At 41.9% G+C, this 20369-nt stretch overlaps 1 protein-coding gene and 1 non-coding gene across 5 annotated transcripts in view; both read left to right on the top strand.

Moving 5' to 3' along the window:
• Positions 1-20369, top strand: part of RAB30 (RAB30, member RAS oncogene family) — a 98493-nt gene that overhangs the window by 15596 nt on the left and 62528 nt on the right. The window lies entirely within an intron of this gene.
• LOC112441273 (small nucleolar RNA SNORA70) lies at positions 14770-14904 on the top strand. The gene has a single exon (XR_003029210.1). It is a non-coding gene; the product is annotated as a small nucleolar RNA SNORA70 (small nucleolar RNA).

Here is a 20369-nt window from a genome sequence, read left to right as displayed (position 1 = left end):
GACCTTGAAGACTTATGCTAAGTGAAATAAAAGCCAGTCACAAAAAAACACATTTTGTATGATTTCAATTATATGAGATATTTAGAGTAGTCAGATACAAAGAAATATAAAGTAAAATGGTGGTTACCAGGAGCTGGGGGCAGGAGAGAAGTGGGAAGCTGTTTAGTGGGTGTAGAGTTTCAGTTTTAGAAGATGAAAAAGTTCTATAGATTGGTTGCACATCAATGTGAATATACTTCATGTTATTGAACTGTATACTTAGAAATTGTTAAGATGGTAAATTTTATGTTATGTATATCTAAAAAACCAAACAGATACACCTTATGTCTTAGTCCATTTGTGCTGCTATAGCAAAATATCTGAGACTGAGTAATTTGTAAACAACAGAAATTTATTTCTTACAGTTCTGGAGGCTGGAAAGTCCAAGATCCAGGCGCCAGCAGGCTTGGTGTCTGCCGAAGGATACTCTCTGCTTTTCTACTCTTGTGCCCTTTGGATGGTGCCTTGTTCCTGCATCCTGCAAAGGATGTGTGGTTACATGGTGGAAGGCACAGAAGGACAACTCACCCCTTCAAGCCCTTTTTGTAAGGTGCTAATCCCTTCATAAGCATGGAGTGCTCATGGCCTAATTACCTCCTAAAGTTCCCACCTCTAAATACAGATGCATTGGGGATTAAATTTCAACATGAATTTTGAAAAGGACACAAACCATTCAAATCATAGCACTCCTTTACTACTTGGTAGAAAGTGATCAGTGAGACAGGAAGGACTGAGAAGTAATAAGTGTTAGGAATGGCTTCCAAGACAGGGTAGATCTGGCTGCGCAGCAGAAGATGGATAAAATTTGTGTGTCAATGAGGAAGGTGAGAAGGGCAACTCAGGGGAAGGGAACAGTGAGCAAAGTTATAGACATGCTTTAAAGTCCAGTCCTTGCAAGGAACAAATCTCCAAGTTCATGGTTCTATAATTGTGGGTGTCCCAGCCATCTTTGCTGTGGTCAGAGACCTGAAAGCAAAGTCTAAACCAGGTTCATGAAGTTGTGGTGTGCTGGACAGGTACTCATTCATGATTCATTTAGTAAACATTTACATAGTGCCAGGTGCTATGCTAGGCACTTTACGTATGGTGGCAGATTTAATAACCCTAACAACTTTGGAGCTATTAATAGCTCCAATTAACAGATGCAGATGCAGATGCAGAAATTGTGACTCAGAGAGAGGAAGTAACCTGTCCAAAATCACATGACGGGTAGGTGGCAGGAGCAAGACTTTTCCTATAGAGCCCATGCTGTGTCCACTAAGCCACACGCTTCTTCTTGCAGGTGAGTGCCAGGTGATGTCTGCTTTTGAACTACAGTCAAAATGGCACCTGGCCGCCACCACTTGCCATCTTCTTGCTGCTTCTGAGGATACCTTACATTTCTGAGGCTCAGCTTTCTTTTCTTTTTTCTTTTTTGTTTTTGAGACAAGGTCTTGTTCTGTTGCCCAGGCTGGAGTGCAGTGGCATGATCACGACTCACTGCAGCCTTAACCTCCCCTGCTCAATCAGTCTGCCCACCTCAGCCTCCTGAGTAGCTGGGGCTACAGGTGCACACCCCCACATCTGGCTGATTTTTGTATTTTTTTTTTTCGTAAACACAGGGTCTCATTCTATTGCCCAGGCTGGTCTCAAACTCTTGGGCTCAAGCGATCCTTCCTCCTTGGCCTCTCCGGTAACTAGGACTACAGAGGTGTGCCACCATGCGTGGCCTCAACTTTCTTTTTTGTTGTTGTTGTTAATGTTGTTTTTCCTAGCCACCTAGATGACCAGGGACAGGCTCAGCTTTCTTGTCTGTGAAATGAAGGCCTGTATTAGACCAGGTTATTTCTAAAGTTTCTCCCAGATCTAAAAACCTAATTTATTCATTCATCAAACACAAGTTTTATATCTATTATATGCCAGATACTGTGCTCATGGGTAGTAGCAATCAAGATTTGACAGCACACTGTTTTTGACTATAAGGAGATTGTAGGCTAAAGAAAGAGACGTAAAAGAGATGATTATCATACAGTATGGTCATATTGCTGGCAGTGTACATAGAGATAACTATTGGAGCATAGAGGAGGGGCACCTGACCCTGTCTAGGATGAGAGGATGTTAAGAGGAAATGACTCCAGGAAGATAATGAAGAAGACCACAAGAACCTCATCCTTCCTGTTGTCCCTATGGTCATAACCATGTTATTTATTTATTTATTTACAGAGTCTCCCTCTGTCTGTCACCCAGGCTGGAGTGTAGTGGAATAGTCTCGGCTCACTGCAACCTCTGCCTCCCAGGTTCAAGCGTTTCTCCTTCCTCAGCCTCCTGAGTAGCTGGGATTACAGGCATATGCTATCACTCCTGGTTAATTTTTGTATTTTTAGTAGAGACGGGGTTTCGTCATGTTGGCCATGCTGATCTCAGGCTCCTGACCTCAAGTGATCCACTCACCTTGGCCTCCCAAAGTGCTGGGATTACAGGCATGAACCATAACACTTGGCCACTTATTTATTAAAGTCATTAAAGCTTTGGCAAACTTTTTATTTTAAGTCTTATGGAAAATTTAGTCATATATGACAGTTAAGTTCCCAGCAATATGTCAAATATCTATAAGGTTTAGAATCTCTTCCAGATTAGAGAAAGATTATAAGGTTAAAAAGGGACCTGTGGGTTAGATTTTTTTTTTTGAAGGCATTTAGGAAGCATAGAGCAGATTAGTAAGAGACTCAAGGGTCCAGAGTTATTGGAGATGCTCACAACTAAAGTCACAGATGGTTATGCTTCAAAAAAGCAAGTGAAATTGCCAAGACACTGGGTAATATATGTGATTTTCTCAAAATTACTAAGTACCGCTGAGTTACTAAGGATTAGAATTACTAAATATACAATTTCAATACTAAGAAATTGAAGTGGAGGTTGAGGGGCAAAAGTTAGGCACTAACCATTAATTGAGCAGCTGTGCTCTGCCCTTTGCATTTATAATTTTATTTGATCCTCCCCACAATCCTGTAATGCAGGTGTTCTTATCCTGGCTTTATAAGTACAAAAACTGAGGCTCAAAGAGGTTGTGACTTGCTTAAGGTCACAGCTGGAAGGAGACTAAACAGTGGTTTAAGGCTCCTTCCTCTACTTCATGCTCCTTCAAAACACTAGAGTTTCTATTTCTGGAGGAACCACCCAGGGTGCAGGGCATAGACGCCTCCCTTCCATCTATGGAGCCCAGGGGATTCATGATAGTTAGGGGAGGCCAGCTCTTCAACTTTTCTAACACACTGAAGGACAGCTCCAGGTCCCTGTGTCTTCTCTCTGAGGTGGTAGATCACCAAGTCACAGGGAAAGTTTTTTTACTAAAACATTAATATATTAATATTGCCTTGCACCTCACTTTCTCTTTTCCCAGTCAATGTATGAGTGTTTGATCTTGGCAATTTGTCTTTTAGAAGTGGCTCATAAAAATCATCTGAGAGAATGCTGATTGAGGTCAGCTAGGTTTGTAGTGGATCCCTTCTCCCTCCCCAACAAAGGAAAACTTCAGCTCATTTGCTCCAGATTCTATCTTTGCAGTTCTGAGAGACCTTGTCAACTGGTTCTTAGAGGCCTTGAACTATAAGATTATGACAGGATCACATGTAAGGCTCAGCACTTCTAATCTGCTGCCTCAGGCTCCTTCTTCTCTCATGGTCCCCTGTGGGCACAGTGTCTTGTCAGGGAATGTTTTCCCAGCTGGCTTTGGAGGCAGGCCAGACATCTCTCTCAGGCCCTTTAGCCCTTGCTGTTAAGTTCCCACACATGGCTGCATGCAACATGGAAAACTAGCTTCCAACATGGGTTGATGAATTATGGCAGTGGGGAAAAGTCTCCTCTAGCCAGGCCATTTCTCTTCCCTGGTATTCCATAGTTTGGGCTATAGCGAAATGGATAGAGGATCCGAGGTCAGGAGATCAGACCTTAAGTCTTGGCTCAAGTCGCAAATCCTGGGGCTGTGAGCACTTGATCTGTTTGAGCCTGTTTTTATTGCTGAAAAGGAAGGACTGATGACAATCCCAGCTTCATGCTGCTGTTCTGAGTCACGTAACTCAATATATAGTATAAATGGGCTTTATAACAAGCCTGTAGCGTGTTTTACAGATGCCAGAGCTTGTTCTTAAAGACCAAATTTGGCTCAAAGAGAAATGTTTCTGGAAATTGAGCAGGAGACCTGCTCTGTCATCACTGGTCTCCAGTTCCTGGCAAACCTGATTATTGCTCAAGGAGGCATTTGTGGCATCATTCTCCTGTTTATTTTTGTAATCTCATTTATAGTATTGTAAATGCTACCAGAAGCTTTGGTGATTGTTGAATATTTATCTTTGAAAACTCTAGCCAGGGTTGTACACTCATACCCAGAACTGTTTACCCCAGAGTAATTATTTGAATTCTTAGAGCTATGTGTGATTCATTTTCCAATAAATTCTGGGACAGCAGAGCTGGCTATGTATGATAAATGAGGTGTATCTCACTTGCTAGATGAGAACTCCTGAGGGTATCTTAGTAGGTAAACCATACGTCAGGGCTATTATAACTTCATACATGCTTCTGAGAATGAAATGAGGGTGGGGAAGAGGGTTTTTTTTTTTTTTTAACTGTAAGTGCTTTATGAGTTTAAAGCTAGAAGCCCTTGTAAAGTGAAAAGGGTCTTTCGTGGACTGTCATCAGTTTGTTGGAATTATTACCCTGTTCTGACAAATTTTCTAGGTGTTCCCAAGACACTTAGGGATCGTTGCTTACTTCCACCTTCTTGCCACTTCAAATGATAGCTCTTCATTCTTCCTGGCTGTGTTAGAACTCTTTAAGTTATGGACGGAAGCAACCCAACTCTAATTGGGGTAAAGAGAGAATGTGTGGGAAGGATACTGAGGTATTTTATGTAACCATGAAAAGAACAGGTACAGCCGGAACCAGGAGGTTTTAGAGCAGGTAACTTCCCTACCAGCCCCCAAATTTCAGTGGCTCAATAAAAATGAAGTTTATTTCTTGTGTGTACAGCAGTTCAACATGGTTATTCCTGGCTAGGCTGCCTTTAATGTTTCGGGCACCCAGGCTCCTTCCATCTTGTGACTCCTCTGTTCTTAGAGCTTTCTCCTTTTAACCTGCAGATGGAGAAGGAGATGGAAGGATCTCACATGGAAGGATTCCATGGGCCAGGTCTGAAAGTGGCTTATATCACTTCTGTCCTCAATCTATTGATTATAATTTAGTTTGTGACCCCATAATTTAGTTGTGACCCAGTAACAACTGAGAAAGGCCTGTTTGCCCAGGAAGAAAACAAAATAGGTTTGGTGAGCACCTAGCTAGTTTGAACCACACAGGGACTCAAAAGCTGTTAAGAGACAGAGTCTCGCTTTGTTGCCCAGGCTGCAGTACAGTGGTGCGATCTCGGTTCACTGCAACCTTTCCAACCCTTATTACCACAGCCACACCAAATGATTGCATTTCATGGAATCTATGTCACCATCATTTCTAACATGTACAACTATTTTATGTACCACTGAGAAAAAGAAAATGAGGTTCCTAATAAACTATCACAAAATGCTAAGATGCCATTATAAAATGCATCCTAGTTTCCAACAAGTCAAAAATGTAAGAAAAAGTATTTTTAGAATTGATGAAGGATCATATTTATCACTTTAAAACAAAGCTCTATAATTTCATGCCTTGGTACCACTGCTCATTTAGTTTTTTCAGTCCATTTAAAAAATACTTGCAGGCCAGGTAACAATGAATAAAACAAATTCAGCTTCTGCCTTCTTAACTCTTACTGCCTCTCCCCTTTTCATTTTCAGCGATCCCCTCTCCTCCTTTTCCATCATCCTGTTGTTATGAAGTACCTGTTGTGTGCCAGACAGTCTGTTGAACAATAGGGCTCAAGAAGGAATATGATGGTTCTTATAGAACCTCAAGGTTCTTACAGTGTGGGTAGTAAGGGGAGCGGGGTGTTGAGAGACGATCATGCAAACAAATGGGTAAATAAAGGGATTCAGGTCCTGTTATTAAAGTCTTTTTTTTTTTTTTTAAGACATGGTCTTGCTCTGTTTCCCAGGTTGGAGTGCAGTGGCTCAATCATGTCTCAGGGCAGCCTCAACCTCCCAGGCTCAAGTAGTCCTCAGCCTCCTAAGTAACTGAGGCTACAGGCATGCACCACCATGCCCAGCTAATTTTAATTTTTTTATTTTTGGTAGAGATGAGGTCTCCCTATGTTGCCCAGAATGGTCTCAAACTCTTAGGCTCAAGTGATCCTCCCACTGTAGCCTCCCAAAGCACTGGGATTATAGGCATGAGCCACCATGCCTGGCCCCATTATTAAAATCTCTATAGGGTACTGTGGGCCCCAAAAGGAAGGGGAATGGCCAATTCTACTTTGAGGAGTGAGAATAGTTGTACCATTCTTATTCTTACTGTTAAAATGATTGTACACTATTAAAAGAGTAATAGTCTCTTTGGATAATTGATGTGTAGTTATTTCCAAAGATGCCTGATAATAATCAATAAGTAGGCCAAGGTGTTTTCCAAAGCCTATTTGAATCACTTCAAATTTTCTATTGAACTTTACCTACAAAAGGCACATGTTCCAGCCTGGGCAACATAGTGAGACCCTGTCTCTACAAAGAATTAAAAAAAAAATTAACCAGGCATGGTGGCGTATACCTTGTAGTCCCAGCTACTTGGGAGGCTGAAATGAGAAGATTGCTTGAGCCCAGCAGGTTGAGGCTGTAGTGAGCTATGATCACGCCACTGTACCCCAGCCTGGGCAACAGAGTGAGACCCTGTCTCAAAAAAAAAACCAAAAACTGCCCCCTGCACCCCCTGCCTCCGCCCCCCAAAAAAACCAGGCACATGTTGGCCTCCTTTTTTTTTTTTGATATGGAGTCTCGCTTTGTTGCCAGGCTGGAGTGCAGTGGCTTAATCTCGGCTCACTGCAACCTCCGCCTCCCGGGTTCAAGCGATTCTCCTGCCTCAACCTCCCGAGAAGCTGGGACTACAGGTGCATGCCATGACACCAAGCTAATTTTTGTATTTTTAGTAGAGACGGGGGTTTCACCATGTTGGCCAGGATGGTCTTGATCTCTTGACCTCATGATCCGCCTGCCTTGGCCTCCCAAAGTGCTGGGATCACAGGTGTGAGCCACCGCGCCCAGCATCTTTTTGCAAACATTAATAAATAGTTTGCAAGGACTTTTATAGTTACAAAACAAGGCGATATCAGATTTATCTTATTGTAGAGGCAGTCTGCCCTTCTTTACATTAATTATCTACCTACTTTAAAAAGTTTCTTTTTAACCATGTGGTTCTTTTTCGAGCTTGAGTGGATGCTCCAGCTCACATGCTCCAGCAGGGAGAAGGGCAGAGCATCTAAGAAAGGTGGAGTACAGCCACTCAGGGCCATGCTGGGGCCCAGCAGCAGGGCTTACAGCAATGGGATTTGGAGAGACGGTGGGTGAGGCTGTTTGGGCCTGGCATCAGCGAGCAGCCACGACAAGACCTTTCCTTAGATGTCGCAGAGCTCAGACAGCATGAACCTAATGCAGGCTCCTTACCTCTCAAACAAGGATGCAGGCTAACATTAAACTCATTTTGATTGGCTAGACAACCCCAAGGTTGGGAAGTAAAGAGATTTTTTTTGAGGTTCATAGAAAGGTCAGCAGAGGGGCCAATGTTTGCCTACCTCCTCTGGCTATTGGAAAAAGAAAAAGCTTACCTACTGAGTCGGGGAAAGAATCCAAATTTAAACTGTCTCTCTTCTGGTTTATGAAGAGCTTAGAAATGAGCATTATAATATTCAGGATTTTTTTTTTTTTTTGAGACAGTGTCTCACTGTTGCCCAGGCTGAGTGCAGTGGTGTTATCACGGCTCACTGCAGCCTTGACTTCCTGGGCTCAAGTGATTCTCCCACCTCAGCCTCCTGGGCAGCTGGGACTACAGGCATGTGCCACCACATTTGGCTAATTTCTTACTTTTTTAGGATTTCACTATGTTGCCCAGGCTGGTCTCGAACTCCTGGTCTTCAGCGATCCTCCTACCTCAGCCTCTAAGTGCTGGGATTAGAGGTGGGATTTTTTTTCTTTTTAAACCTTCTAGGCCAGCATATCTAGAGCAGGGTGCCTGGGGAGAGGGTGAGATTTGTGACTCCATGTCATTACTGGGCATACGGGGCCTTGTGGAGAGAAGTGAGCATCGTTTTATTTTTTGTAGAGACAGGGTCTTGCTATGTTGCTCAGGCCGATCTCAAACTCCTGGCCTCAAGCCATCCTCTTATCTCCCAAAGTGTTGGGATTACAGGTATGAGCCAGCATGCCCAGCCCCAAGTTGCTTCTTTAGAGGAAAGGAGAAAAGGCAGAATCTCTAGATCAACTTTGTGATTTATATGTAACAGTATGACAATGAAGTGTGTGGTTGGAGTGTATTGTACTTGTAAATGGAGATGCTCTACTGAGGGATGGTGGAAAAGCACTCTCAGCCCTTTTCAGAACTCATTGTTAGCAATCAAAAAGAGGAAGACTGAAAGAAAAAAAAAATCCTTTGAATCAGCAAGAGGTTTATACATAGCAGTGATTTATGGGTGAACAGAGGAGGAACATTAAAAGAATAATTGCTGGCTGTTTATTTTGGGAAAGTATGTGTGGTCAAGAGTCGAGGCAGGGAGCTTTATTTTTTCTTTTACCTTGCTCTATCTTCTATTATTGTTAATAGGATCATATATTCAAGACTTTCCTTGGCTTGTTGCCCTGACATAAATATTTGAATTCCTTGTTTTGGTATCATGTATTTTTAACAACAATAGAGGGAAAAAGAAATAATGTTGTGAGCTAAATTATTCTATATGCCTTATTGTGGATGGAATTTATTCTCTTGGGTCCATGGCTATTAAGATGATCAGTTTAGATGGTCTGTGTTTCTGATGGCTCTTTCTAGATAGCTTTATAATTTGCCCAAGGGGTTTGTTCAGGGGATGGCTACATGTATTTTTTTATTTGGTGGAACAAGGTGAGTTTTAATCCTGGTTATCTCAGCTCCAGGCCTTTCCAGGTGCCACCGTCATCCAAAAGGCCAATAGAGTAGATTGTTCCTCTCATTGTGGCGTCCACCCTGGGGGCATTTATTAGGCAGTCACTGGATACACATTGACCCAACTTGCCCCCTTGGTAGAGGATTTAGTTCTTAGGGTTGCTGCTGCAGAATTCATTTATTCAGTTAGCAAATTGTAGTTGAGTTCCTGTTGTGCCTTTGGTATTGTTTCAGACTTGGTACTGCTCTGCGTGAAGAGCCGGAATCACACAATTCAAGGAAACCCAGCAGAATTAGAATGTTAAAATGTCAGGGTTTAAAGGGACTTTAGAGATAATCTAATCCAGAGGCAGCAAGCTGTTTCTATTAAAAGGTCCAGAAAGTAAATATATTAGGCTTTGGGGGCCACATATGATCTCTGATGCATATTGTTCTTTGTTTTTGCAATCATTAAAAAATGTAAAAATTGTTTGGGTGCTGTGACTCACAGCTGTAATCCCAGCACTTTGGCAGGCCAAGTGGGGAGGTTCACTTGAAGCCAGGAGTTCGAGACCAGCTTGGGCAACAAAGTGAGACCCCTGTCTCTACAAAATAAAAATAAATTAGCTGGGTATGGTGGTACACACCTGTAGTTGTAGCTACTCAGGAGACTAAGGTGGGGAGATGGCTTGAACCCAGGAGTTCAGGGATGCAGTGAGCTATGATCACGCCACTGCACTGAAGCCTGGGCAATAGAGTGAGAACCTGTCTCTTAAAAAAAAAAAAAAGTAAAAATTATTCTAAGCTGGGGGTAGAGATATAGGCTGGATTTGGCCTATGAGCCATAGTTTGCCAACCCCTGATCTAATAGATTCCCTTCATTTTACCAATGAGGAAACTGAAGGCCAAAGGGTGGAATACCCCTCCAGCCCTTTTTCTAAGTGGTGACACTTAGAAAAGGATCCCTAGAGGTCAGGCCTACACCTCAGAGTGTCCACTCACCTTGCATATGTATAGCTTTGGTCCCGAGGGAAGTATGAATCTTAATTTTAAGACACTGGGTGCCTATCACTTTCCAGGACGGTGTTTGGGATTAAGGATGCACAATTTGGTACACAAAGCCTTAGCTCTCAGTCAGCTTAGTATATCCCATATATGCCTGGGTAAGTAATGAGGTTAAAGGAAGTAAAATGAAAGATTCAGACAACTACTGAGGAAAGGTGATTTATTTGGCAGTTGCTTTGTTTCACCAGTTTATCTGAGCAGTGTCATTGAGACATATATGAAACCATGTAAGATCAATCATAGAGCCTTTTAATATTCCAGAGCTTGAAGAGATTTTAGGATCACTTAGCTATAACCTCTCATTTAACAAATGACGAGCATGAAACCCAGAGATTTTAAATTACTTACTCTGGGTCACACAGCTAATTATTAGAATCTCAGGGTGGATTTTAGATACCTAGTATAACCACTCAGATAATAACAAAGATTAATAATTATAGCCAACATTTACCTAAAGTTACTATAATATGTATAGTCATATACGTAATCTCAGTTCTGACAGTAACTCAATGTAATAGGTTTACCATACCCATTTTACAGCTGAGGAGACAAAACTTGTACAGGTTAAGTCAATTTTGTCCAAAGCCACCAAGCCAATAAGTGGTAGAGTCAGGATCTAGGCTCAAGTGCTTAACCGTGGCAAGGCTGTTTATTGCAGTTTGACTAAGTGCTTGGATTGTGCTTCTCCATTCATTTGCGACTTCCTGGTGGGCAGTGGGTATGCCCTTTTAATCTGTGTTTTCCTACTCTGGGCTTGGCGTATACAATTTGTTCAATAAATGTTTACAGAGCTGGGTGTGGTAGCTCATGCCTGTAATCCCAGCACTTTGGGAGGTCAAGGCAGGAGGGTCGTTTTAGCTCAGGAGTTCGAGATCAGCTTGGGCAAGATGGCAAGATCTTATCTCTAGGAAAAAATATATATATATGGGCACAGTTGTGGACGCCTGTAGTTTCAGTTGCTTGGGAGGCTGGGTGACAAAGCGAGACCTCGTCTCTATAAAAAAAAAATGTTTACAGAATAAATGAGTAAATGAGTAATCCACCCTTCTTTAAACAGTTGACACTTCCGGTGATGAGTCAATGGGAGTTCAGTGTCTGTGTTAGACCATGTCTAGGTCTGCTGACGGCTAGTCCTTTCATGAGATAGGCTAATGTGCAGATTTGGGCTAGGAAAGCCTATTGCCCTGCAGTTGTTTTTACAGTGCCCCTGAACATTTTTGAGAATTAATGTGTACAGTAAAATTCTCTTTGAACATCAAAGATTCCTTGAAGACCTGATAGCCTGCTTGGTTTCTCTGAATCTGATGAAGTTTGTAGAGATAACTGGAAAATTCTCTCTGTATGTGGTACCTGCCTTTTGCACAGCCATTTTAATTTAAAGCTATAGTTTCAAACTATATTCTGAAGCATCCTGGGGTTTGTGCGCTAAAAAATCCAGGAAATCTGTAAGAAAAATGAGGCGTGGATTTGGCTTTGAGCCCAATGATGCCTAAAACAAATTCTTTGCTGCATTTATTTTTCAGTTCTGATGAACGAGAACAACCAACTCATTAAATGTACAGTATTACATTTTCTTCTCTTTCTTCTCTTTCTTTTATAAGTTGAATGTTTTCTTCTCTTTCTTATATAAGTTGAATGTTTTTCTCATCTGACAATGGTAATACATGGGATTGCTCTACTGGACTTTTTCGAAGTCAAAGATCTTTGAACAGACTTGCAGTGATATTTCTAAAAAAAAAATCTTCCTACCTGGATTACTGTTTTTTATATAGAGAATGGGCTTTGTTTGCCATTCACTCTAAGTGGAATTTTTCTATATGGCATAATAAAGCTGAAGTCCTTAGATTTTATTTCAGAAAGCCATATCCTTTGAATGTAGGCCTCTGGGTTTGTTCACATAAGTCAATATACAGCGTTAATAATTGCTGCATATCACTTGAGGGAAAATCCAAATTAAAGAAGGCTTTCATTAGGTTGTGAATAAACAGATTTTGGTTATATTGGTAAGATTCTTTAGGGATTTTCAGGGGGTAGAGATGAATACAAGATACCCTTCTCATTTGCAGGTGTTTGAGAAATCTCTTAAAATAGAGAAACACAGGAATATTTGTTTTCCAACAAAAAATAATTCAAAGACCTGCCCATGTTTCTTGCCAAAGCTTTGTTCTTTTCAAGTCCCATCCAACCCTACACAAATTTTTCTTCTGATTATATTAGGAAGAAAACCTTAATGGCTGCTTGCTGTTAACATCTACCTTTAAACATTTCTTAACTATTAATGAGTCTTTCATTTAACTATATCATAATATAACCCTGGTTTACTGCACTTTATATCTACTTCCCTCCCCACTCAGCAGTAGTAGTGTTTCCTCCAGTAAAAAGGGTCAGGGGGTGGGAGATGGAAAGGATCTGTTCACTGCACGGTAGCTTGCTGTGTTATGGGGTAAATAGAGGTGTGTGGTTTTTTTTCTATCTAATTTTTTATTTTGAAAAATTTAAAACAAACATATTAATACAAAGGACAACCAAAAAACCCTTTACTTAGGTTTACCAATTGCTAACATTTTGCCACATGTGATTTATCTTTCTTTATAAATGCATATTTACACTAGGGGGTAGGGCAGACATCATGATCCTTTATCTCTAAATATATCAGTATTCTCCTAAGTGTAAGGGGGATATTCTTCACAATACCATTATCATGCCTTAGAAATTTAACATTGATTCCATTATGTCATCTAATAGAGTCCATATTTAAATTTTGCCTTTGATCAGCTAGCTGATAAACAAATCATGTCAAAACTTAGTGGCTTAAAACAACCACAGTTTATTAGTGCTCATAATTCCACGGGCCAGTTGGGTGGTTCTTCTAATGTGGATTAGGCTCAGCTGATCAACTGGGCTCCTTTATACCTCTGGAGTCAGCTGCTGGACTGACTAGGAGCTGGCTGGTCTAAGTCGGCCTCAGTTTGGATGGCTTTTCTTTGCTCTAGAGGGGTCTAGAACAGGCTAGAACAGGCTTGTTTCCATGGCTTATGGGAAGGTTCTAAGAGAGTGGAAGAGTGCAAAGCCTTTTAAGGCCTAGGCTTGGAATTGGCACAGCATCACTTCTGCAATCTTTTGGTCAAAGCAAGTCACACACTCCTCTTGATGGGAATAACTGCAAAGTCATATTGCTCAAGGGCATGGATACAGGGGCATGAACAATCACAGCCATTTTTGCAATCTATCATACCCCTATTGTCCAAATACCGTTAATAATAATGTTAATGTTGTAATGTTAATCATTATAACTGTCGGTTTGTTTTTAATCCAGGATCCAAACAAGATTACACATTAAATGTAGTTGTTTTACCTCTTTAGTCTCTAAATCTATAGGAGTCTCCCTGCTTATTTGTGTTTTATGATATTTTTAAGATTCCAGGTCTGTTTTCTTAACAATATCTCACAATCTGAATTTGTATAATTATTTCTGCATGATTATATACAGGTTAAATATTTTGGGCAAGAATTCTAAAGCTGAGGTTGTATATTTCCCATACCATCACAAAAGGAGGCACATAATTTTAGTTTGTCCAGATCATTAGTGATGCTAAGTGGAATCACTGCCTAAAGTGGGGGCTGCCAGATTTTGCAGTCATGAAGTTGCCATTTCCTAGAGAAAGATTTGTGGGTTTTTTTGTTTTTGTTTTTTGTTTTTGTTTTTTTTGGAGATGGAGTCTCGCTCTGTCACCCAGGCTGGAGTGCAGTGGTGCGATCTTGGCTCACTGCAACCTCTGCCTCCTGGGTTCAAACAATTCTCCTGCCTCAGCCTCCCGAGTAGCTAGGATTACAGGTGTGTGCCGCCACACCCAGCTAATTTTTTGTATGTTTTTTTAGTAGAGATTGGGTTTCACCGTATTGCCCAGGCTGGTCTTGAACTCCTGAGCTCAGGCAATCCACCCACCTTGGCCTCCCAAAGTGCTAGGATTACAGGCATGAGCCACTGCAACTGGCCTAGATTTGTTTTAAGTCTCGACATTTGGTGTTAGCATCCTTCCAATCACATCAACATATATTCATTAGATACCTATTGTATATCTAGTCTGATTTAGTGCTATGGGGATCTAAAAGAATGGTAAGGCGTGTTCCCTGCCTGAAGGAATTTATAGTTTTCTTGAGTTACTCTTTAAAAACTGAACAAATAGTAGAGGAGTGGTGATTCGAAGTTAAAAACTAATTTTTTTTTTTTTTTTGAGACAGAGTCTCACTCTGTTGCCCAGGCTGGAGTGCAGTGGTCACTGCAACCTCCACCTCCCGGGTTCAAGCGATTCTCCTGCCTCAGCCTCCTGAGTAGCTGAGATTACAGGCATGTGCCACCACACCTGTCTAATTTTTGTATTTTTACTAGAGACAGTGTTTCACCATGTTGGCCAGGCTGGTCTCACACCTCTAGCCTCAAGTGAAATCTACCCAGCTCAGCTTCCTAAAGTGCTGGGATTATAGGCATGAGCCACTGCACATAGCCTAGGTTAAAAACTTTTTTTAAAAAGTTTTAAAGTTAAAAAGTTTATAAAAACTTTTTTTTTTTTAGCTTAATAAAGTTCACAAACTGAACACGTCAGGGTAACCAGTATCCAGATTAAGAAACAGAACATAACCAACATCTCAGTAAGACTGATTTTTCTGCAGCCAATTAAGCCGACCTAGTTTCTTTCCTCTTTGGGGCCTGATGTTCAATAGCTGCAAACAGCAGCTTCCTTGGTAGTGTATGCAGCCTGTTTCTTGTATGGGTTGCTCTAAGGGACCTTGGAGACAGCCCTTTCTAATATATGTTTATGTCTCTGACCTTGTACTGTCCCCAGTGTAGGCTCCAGACAGTGGAGGTGCCTTTGGAAAGCCTCAAGGAGCCTTGATCAGGGTTCATACTGGCCAAGTTGTCTTGTCTATCCACATCAAGCTATAGAACCAGGAGCGTGTGATTGAGGCCCTCCACAAGGCCAAGTTCAAGTTCCCTGGTCACCAGAAGATCCACATCTGAAAGAAGTGGGGCGTTTCAAAGTTCGATGCAGATGATGTTTTTTTTTTTTTTTGAGACAGTTTCACTCTGTCTCCCAGGCTGGAGTACAGTGGTGTGATCTCAGCTCACTGCAACCTCCACCTCCTGGGTTCAAGCAATACTCCTGCCTCAGCCTCCTGAGTAGCTGGGACTACAGGCACATGCAACCACGCCCAGCTAATTTTTGTATTTTTTTGGTAGAGATGCGGTTTCACCATGCTGGCCAGGGTCGTCTCAAACTCCTGGCCTCAAGTCATTTGCCCACTTTGGCCTCCCAAAGTACTGGGATTACAGGTGTGAGCCACCGTGCCCAGCCAGTGCAGATGAATTTGAAGACATGGTGGCTCTGGTATGAGAAGTGGCTCATCCCAGATGGCTGTGGGGTCAAATACATCTCCAGTCTGGGCAAGTGGCAGGCCCTGCATTCACAAAGGCTTCCACTGTGCTGCTCCCTCCTAATGCCCACCAATAAATCCTACTTCCTGTCCAGAAAAAGAAGATTCTGATTTTTAACTGTATAGAACTTACATCCAAATGGTGGTTGTCCTTTTCAATGCCAAGTTAGGAGTGATCCAAGAAAATCAATATTATTTTAAGTTCAAAATAGTGTTATTCAATTTTTTTTTTTTTTTTGAGACAGAGTTTCGCTCTTGTTGCCCAGGCTGGAGTGCCAATGGCGCACTCTCGGCTCACTGCAACCTCTGCCTCCCAGGTTCAAGCGATTCTCCTGCCTCAGCCTCCTGAGTAGCTGGAATTACAGGTGTCCACCACCACACCCAGCTAAGTTTGTATTTTTAGTAGAGATGGGCTTTCTCCATGTTGATCAGGCTAGTCTCGAACTCCCGACCTCATCAGGTGATCCACCCAACTTGGCCTCCCAAAGTGCTGGGATTACAGGCCTGAGCCACTGCACCCAGCCCAAAATAGTGTTATTCAATGTGATCACTCTCTGTACTGTATTCAAGGTTGATTCAGAGTAACTTTTCACCATGTCCATTTGTCAAAATCTCTTTTCTTTCATTTCTGTCTTAGAGCAGAAGGTGACTTATTTCCCAAGGGTAGCCTTTCACTTGTGTGTTGTATCCTATTCCCTCTTGACGTGCTGGAGTCTGGTCCTCCTGTTTCTTTCTTACATCTTCTCCATGTATCTTCTGTCTTCAACTTTTCCTTTTCTTTTGGCTCCTGCTCCTCACCTTATACTCTTATTAACAGTCTTGCTGCTTCTCCTCATCAGACTACTTACTTTTCTTACCCTTTCCCTCCTTTTACTGCCAAACTTTTTAAAAGACTGCCTCCTCTTCCTCTTTAACCCATTCATCCAGTTGCCCTTTGAAACTTGGTTTCTTTCCCCACAGTTCCAGAGAAGTCCATTGACAAACTCCTACTTATTAAGTCGGCCATTTTTTCAGCCTTTCTTCTTTTTGATTTCTGCTTCCTGTGGAAGTCTTACTCATCTTTTCTTTGAGACCGCCTCCTTTCTCAGCTTCCATTGTTGTGTGCTCTTGGTTATCTGCCTACTGCTCAGAGCTCTCCTCTAAGAGTTTTGACTTCCCCGAGAATTTTGACTTCCCCAGGCTGGAGTACAGTGGTGTGATCTCGGCTAGCTGAAGCCTCAACATTCCAGGCTCAAGTGAGCCTCCCACCTCAGCCTCCCAAGTAGCTGGGAACACAGACACACGCCACCACACCCAGCTAATTTTTGTATTTTTTGAAGAGATGGAGTTTTGCCATGTTGCCCAGGCTGGTCTAAAACTCCTGAGCTCAAGTTATCTGCCTGCCTTGGCATCCCAATGTGCTGGGACTACAGTCAGGAGCCACTGCGCTTAGCTGAGAATGGCATTTCTTAGGACTTTTTATCGTGGACTAAGTGTTGTTATGTTGGCAGTTTATTTGCAGTTTGAAGATTGTGGTGTTAATGGCAAACTCTCAATTAAATTGATGGACATTTTCTGTAACCCTAGCTTCTTGATGTTGTGCCTAGCAGGAACTCAAGAAATATTCATTGGAATCATTCATTCATTTAGTTATTTATTTATATATTCAATAAATATTTACTAAATGACTAGTTGGTAAAATGAATTGTTTGTTAATTCAACAGTAGGTAACTTTCCTTCAAATTATCTAAATATGGTTTTCTTTGTCTTTTTCTTTCAACTTCGTCGAAGTTTGTTTTTTCCTAATTTGCGCAATTACTAATTATATGACTCTTGGATAAGTTACTTTACCTTTAGAAATCAATTTTCTGATTTTTACAATGGAATAATAATAGTGGCTACTTTCTGGGTTGTTGTAAGGATTGGATTTTTTTAAATGCACATAGCACATGCGTAGCATATAGTTATGGATCTGTAGTAATAGATGTTAGCTATTTTTCTTCTTCTTCTTTTTTTTTTTTATTTTTTTTGAGATAGAGTTTCTCTCTTGTCTCCCAGGCTGGAATGCAGTGGTGCGATCTTGGCTCACTGCAACCTCTGCCTCCCAGGTTCAAGTGATTCTCCTGCCTTAGCCTCTCAAGTAGCTGGGATTATAGGCGCCTGCCACCATGCCTGGCTAATTTTTGTATTTTTAGTAGAGACAGGGTTTCACCGTGTTGGCCAGGCTGGTCTTGATCTCCCGACCTCAGGTGATCTGCCTGAGGCCTCCCAAAGTGCTGGGATTACAGGTGTGCGCCACTGCACCCAGCCTCATTATTTTTCTTAATAGAATGTATCAGGCATAAGGCTTTGGTCCTCACAGTAAACATCTTGAGGTAGGCATTGCTTTCCCCCTGTTTCAAAGAAATGAACTGAGATTCAGAGGATTTAAATAATTTGCCAGAGGACACAGCGCTAATCAATTGCAGATATGGGATATCCAGTTCCATAGCATATGCCTTTCACCTACACCAAAAAGCCTTTCAGCATCTTGTTTGACACTTAGAAATGAACTAGGAGTCACTTTATAGTGACTAAAATTAGCTAACGTTGTTCTCATTTGCCTTCTGAGAGGTAGGACATACCAAGGGAGTTCTGCCCTGTTGGAGAAACTCCAGTCCTGAAGGTTAGATTAATTAAGATTTTATCTTAAAACCACAGAATTCCAGAGTTTAGAAGGATTTTATGTAGCATTTTCCCTATTCAATTACTGAATTCTCTCTCTAACCCTCTAGTCAAGGAGTCATCTGTTTTTTTCTTTAACCCTTCCAATGACAGAGAAGTCATCATTCACCCTCTCCCACTCCCAAGGCAGCTTATTTCACTCTGACCACGAGACAGCCTTCCTTATGTCAGACTGAATTCCTTTCCTGTCTGTCTTCCGCACGTTGGTCCCAGTTTGGCAGTGATGGCCACATGAAGTAAGTGGAACCCCTGTTTCCTAAGGCATCCTTTCAGATTCTTGCACTTTACTCTCTATCATAACCCCCAAACACTTTATCTTCACCAGAGTAGCAGCTTCAGGCCTTTAATTCCTAGCTTCCCCTTGAACAAACACAACTGGGGTCCACTTTTTTTTTCTTCTTAGTGTGATATAGTTGGCTATCTCACGAGCATTTTGCTTCTCCTCCAGTCTCTCTTAATACGTGGTACCACTCTCTACCCAGTTGTTCAAGCTAGAAACCCAGGAGTTTGTTCCCTTCACTATTCACATACCGTTCATCAGCAAGTATTTTCATTATTTTTTTAAAAATTCATTCGGCTGGGTCCAGTGGCTCACACCTGTAATCCCAGCACTTTGGGAGGCCGAGGTGAGTGGATCACATGAGGTCAGGAGTTCAAGACCAGCCCGGCCAACATGGCGAAACCCTGTCTCTACCAAAAATACAAAAATTGGCCAGGCATGGTGGTGGGCGCCTGTAATCCCAGCTACTAGGGAGGCTGAGGCAGGAGAATTGCTTGAACCCTGGAGGCAGAGGTTGCAGTGAGCCGAGATCACACCACTGTAGTCCAGCCTGGGTGACAGAATAAGACTTTGTCTCAAAAAAAAAAAAAAAATTCGTTTGTCTTTTTATTTTTTTAAATTGTAATTAAATTTCAAAGTTTTTATTTATTTATTTTTTAAAAAACACTTAGTATCACCTCAAGTATTTTCTTTCTTATTCCCAAATATAAAATCCTCTCCCCTACCATTATCTTGGTCCAGGCCACCATTATCTCTCCCCTATTCTTAAGTCTTGCCCACTCCCTACACTCACTTCTCCACACAGCAACCAGAATTATCTCTTTAAAGCGCAAATCAGATTACACTATTTCCCTGATTAAAACTCTTCTTTGATCTCCCATTGCCCTTTGGACAAAATTCAAAGTGTTTTCCATGGTCAACAAGGCCCTGTGTCATCTCAACCGTTCTTTTTTCCCTGTTGCTTACCCAGCCTTGGTCCCTGTTCTCCTTTATGTTCCTTGGACACGCCAAGCCTTTTCTGGTAGCCAACCCTTGCACTTCTTGTATCTATTGCCTGCACTCTTTTCCTAGCTTTGCAAATGCCTGGCTCATTCTCATCTTTCAGGTCTCAGCTCACATCTCACTTTCTCAGAGAGGCCTGATCCCATCAGTCCTCTAAGGCCCCATCTCATCATTCTGTAATTATCTATCTGCATTGTCATCTATCCTCATGAGAACAGTAGTTCTTTGGTAACTGGACCTACCTTACGTTAACAGTTGTATCCTCTGTAGGTGTCACAGTAGCTGGCTCATAGAAGGTGCTCAATAACTATCTGAGGAATAAATGAATGGACTCATAATTGACTGAAAGGGTGTTGGAGTCATATTAAAAATGAATTTGAGGCCAGGCCTGGTGGCTCATGCCTGTAATCCCAGCACTTTGGGAGGCCGAGGCAGGAAGATCACTTGAGGTCAGGAGTTCGAGACCAGCTCTGGCCAACATAATAAAACCTTGTCTCCATTAAAAATACAAAAATTAGCTGGGCATGGTGGTGCCTGCCTATATTCCCAACTACTGTGGAGGCTGAAGCAGGAGAATTGTGTGAACCTGGGAGGTGGAGGTTGCAGTGAGCCAAGATCGCGCCACTGCACTCCAGCCTGGGAGGTGGAGTGAGACTCCATCTCAAAAAAAAAAAAAAAAAGAATTTGAACCTGAGCTTTGCCACTTCCTGTGTGACTTTGGGCAAATTATGCTATCTTTCTGGGCTTTAGTTGCCTCATCTGTATAACAGCAATTCTATCTACCTTACAGAATGTTGTGCGGGTCAGTTAAGATATTGGCTGTGAATGTACCCACCACAGTACCTGA

The sequence above is a fragment of the Pan paniscus genome, chromosome 9, assembly GCF_029289425.2.
Source record: "Pan paniscus chromosome 9, NHGRI_mPanPan1-v2.0_pri, whole genome shotgun sequence".
NCBI classification, from domain to species: domain Eukaryota; kingdom Metazoa; phylum Chordata; class Mammalia; order Primates; family Hominidae; genus Pan; species Pan paniscus.
The sequence above is the reverse complement of the archived record's forward strand: the minus strand, read 5'-3'. Positions and strand labels throughout refer to the sequence as shown.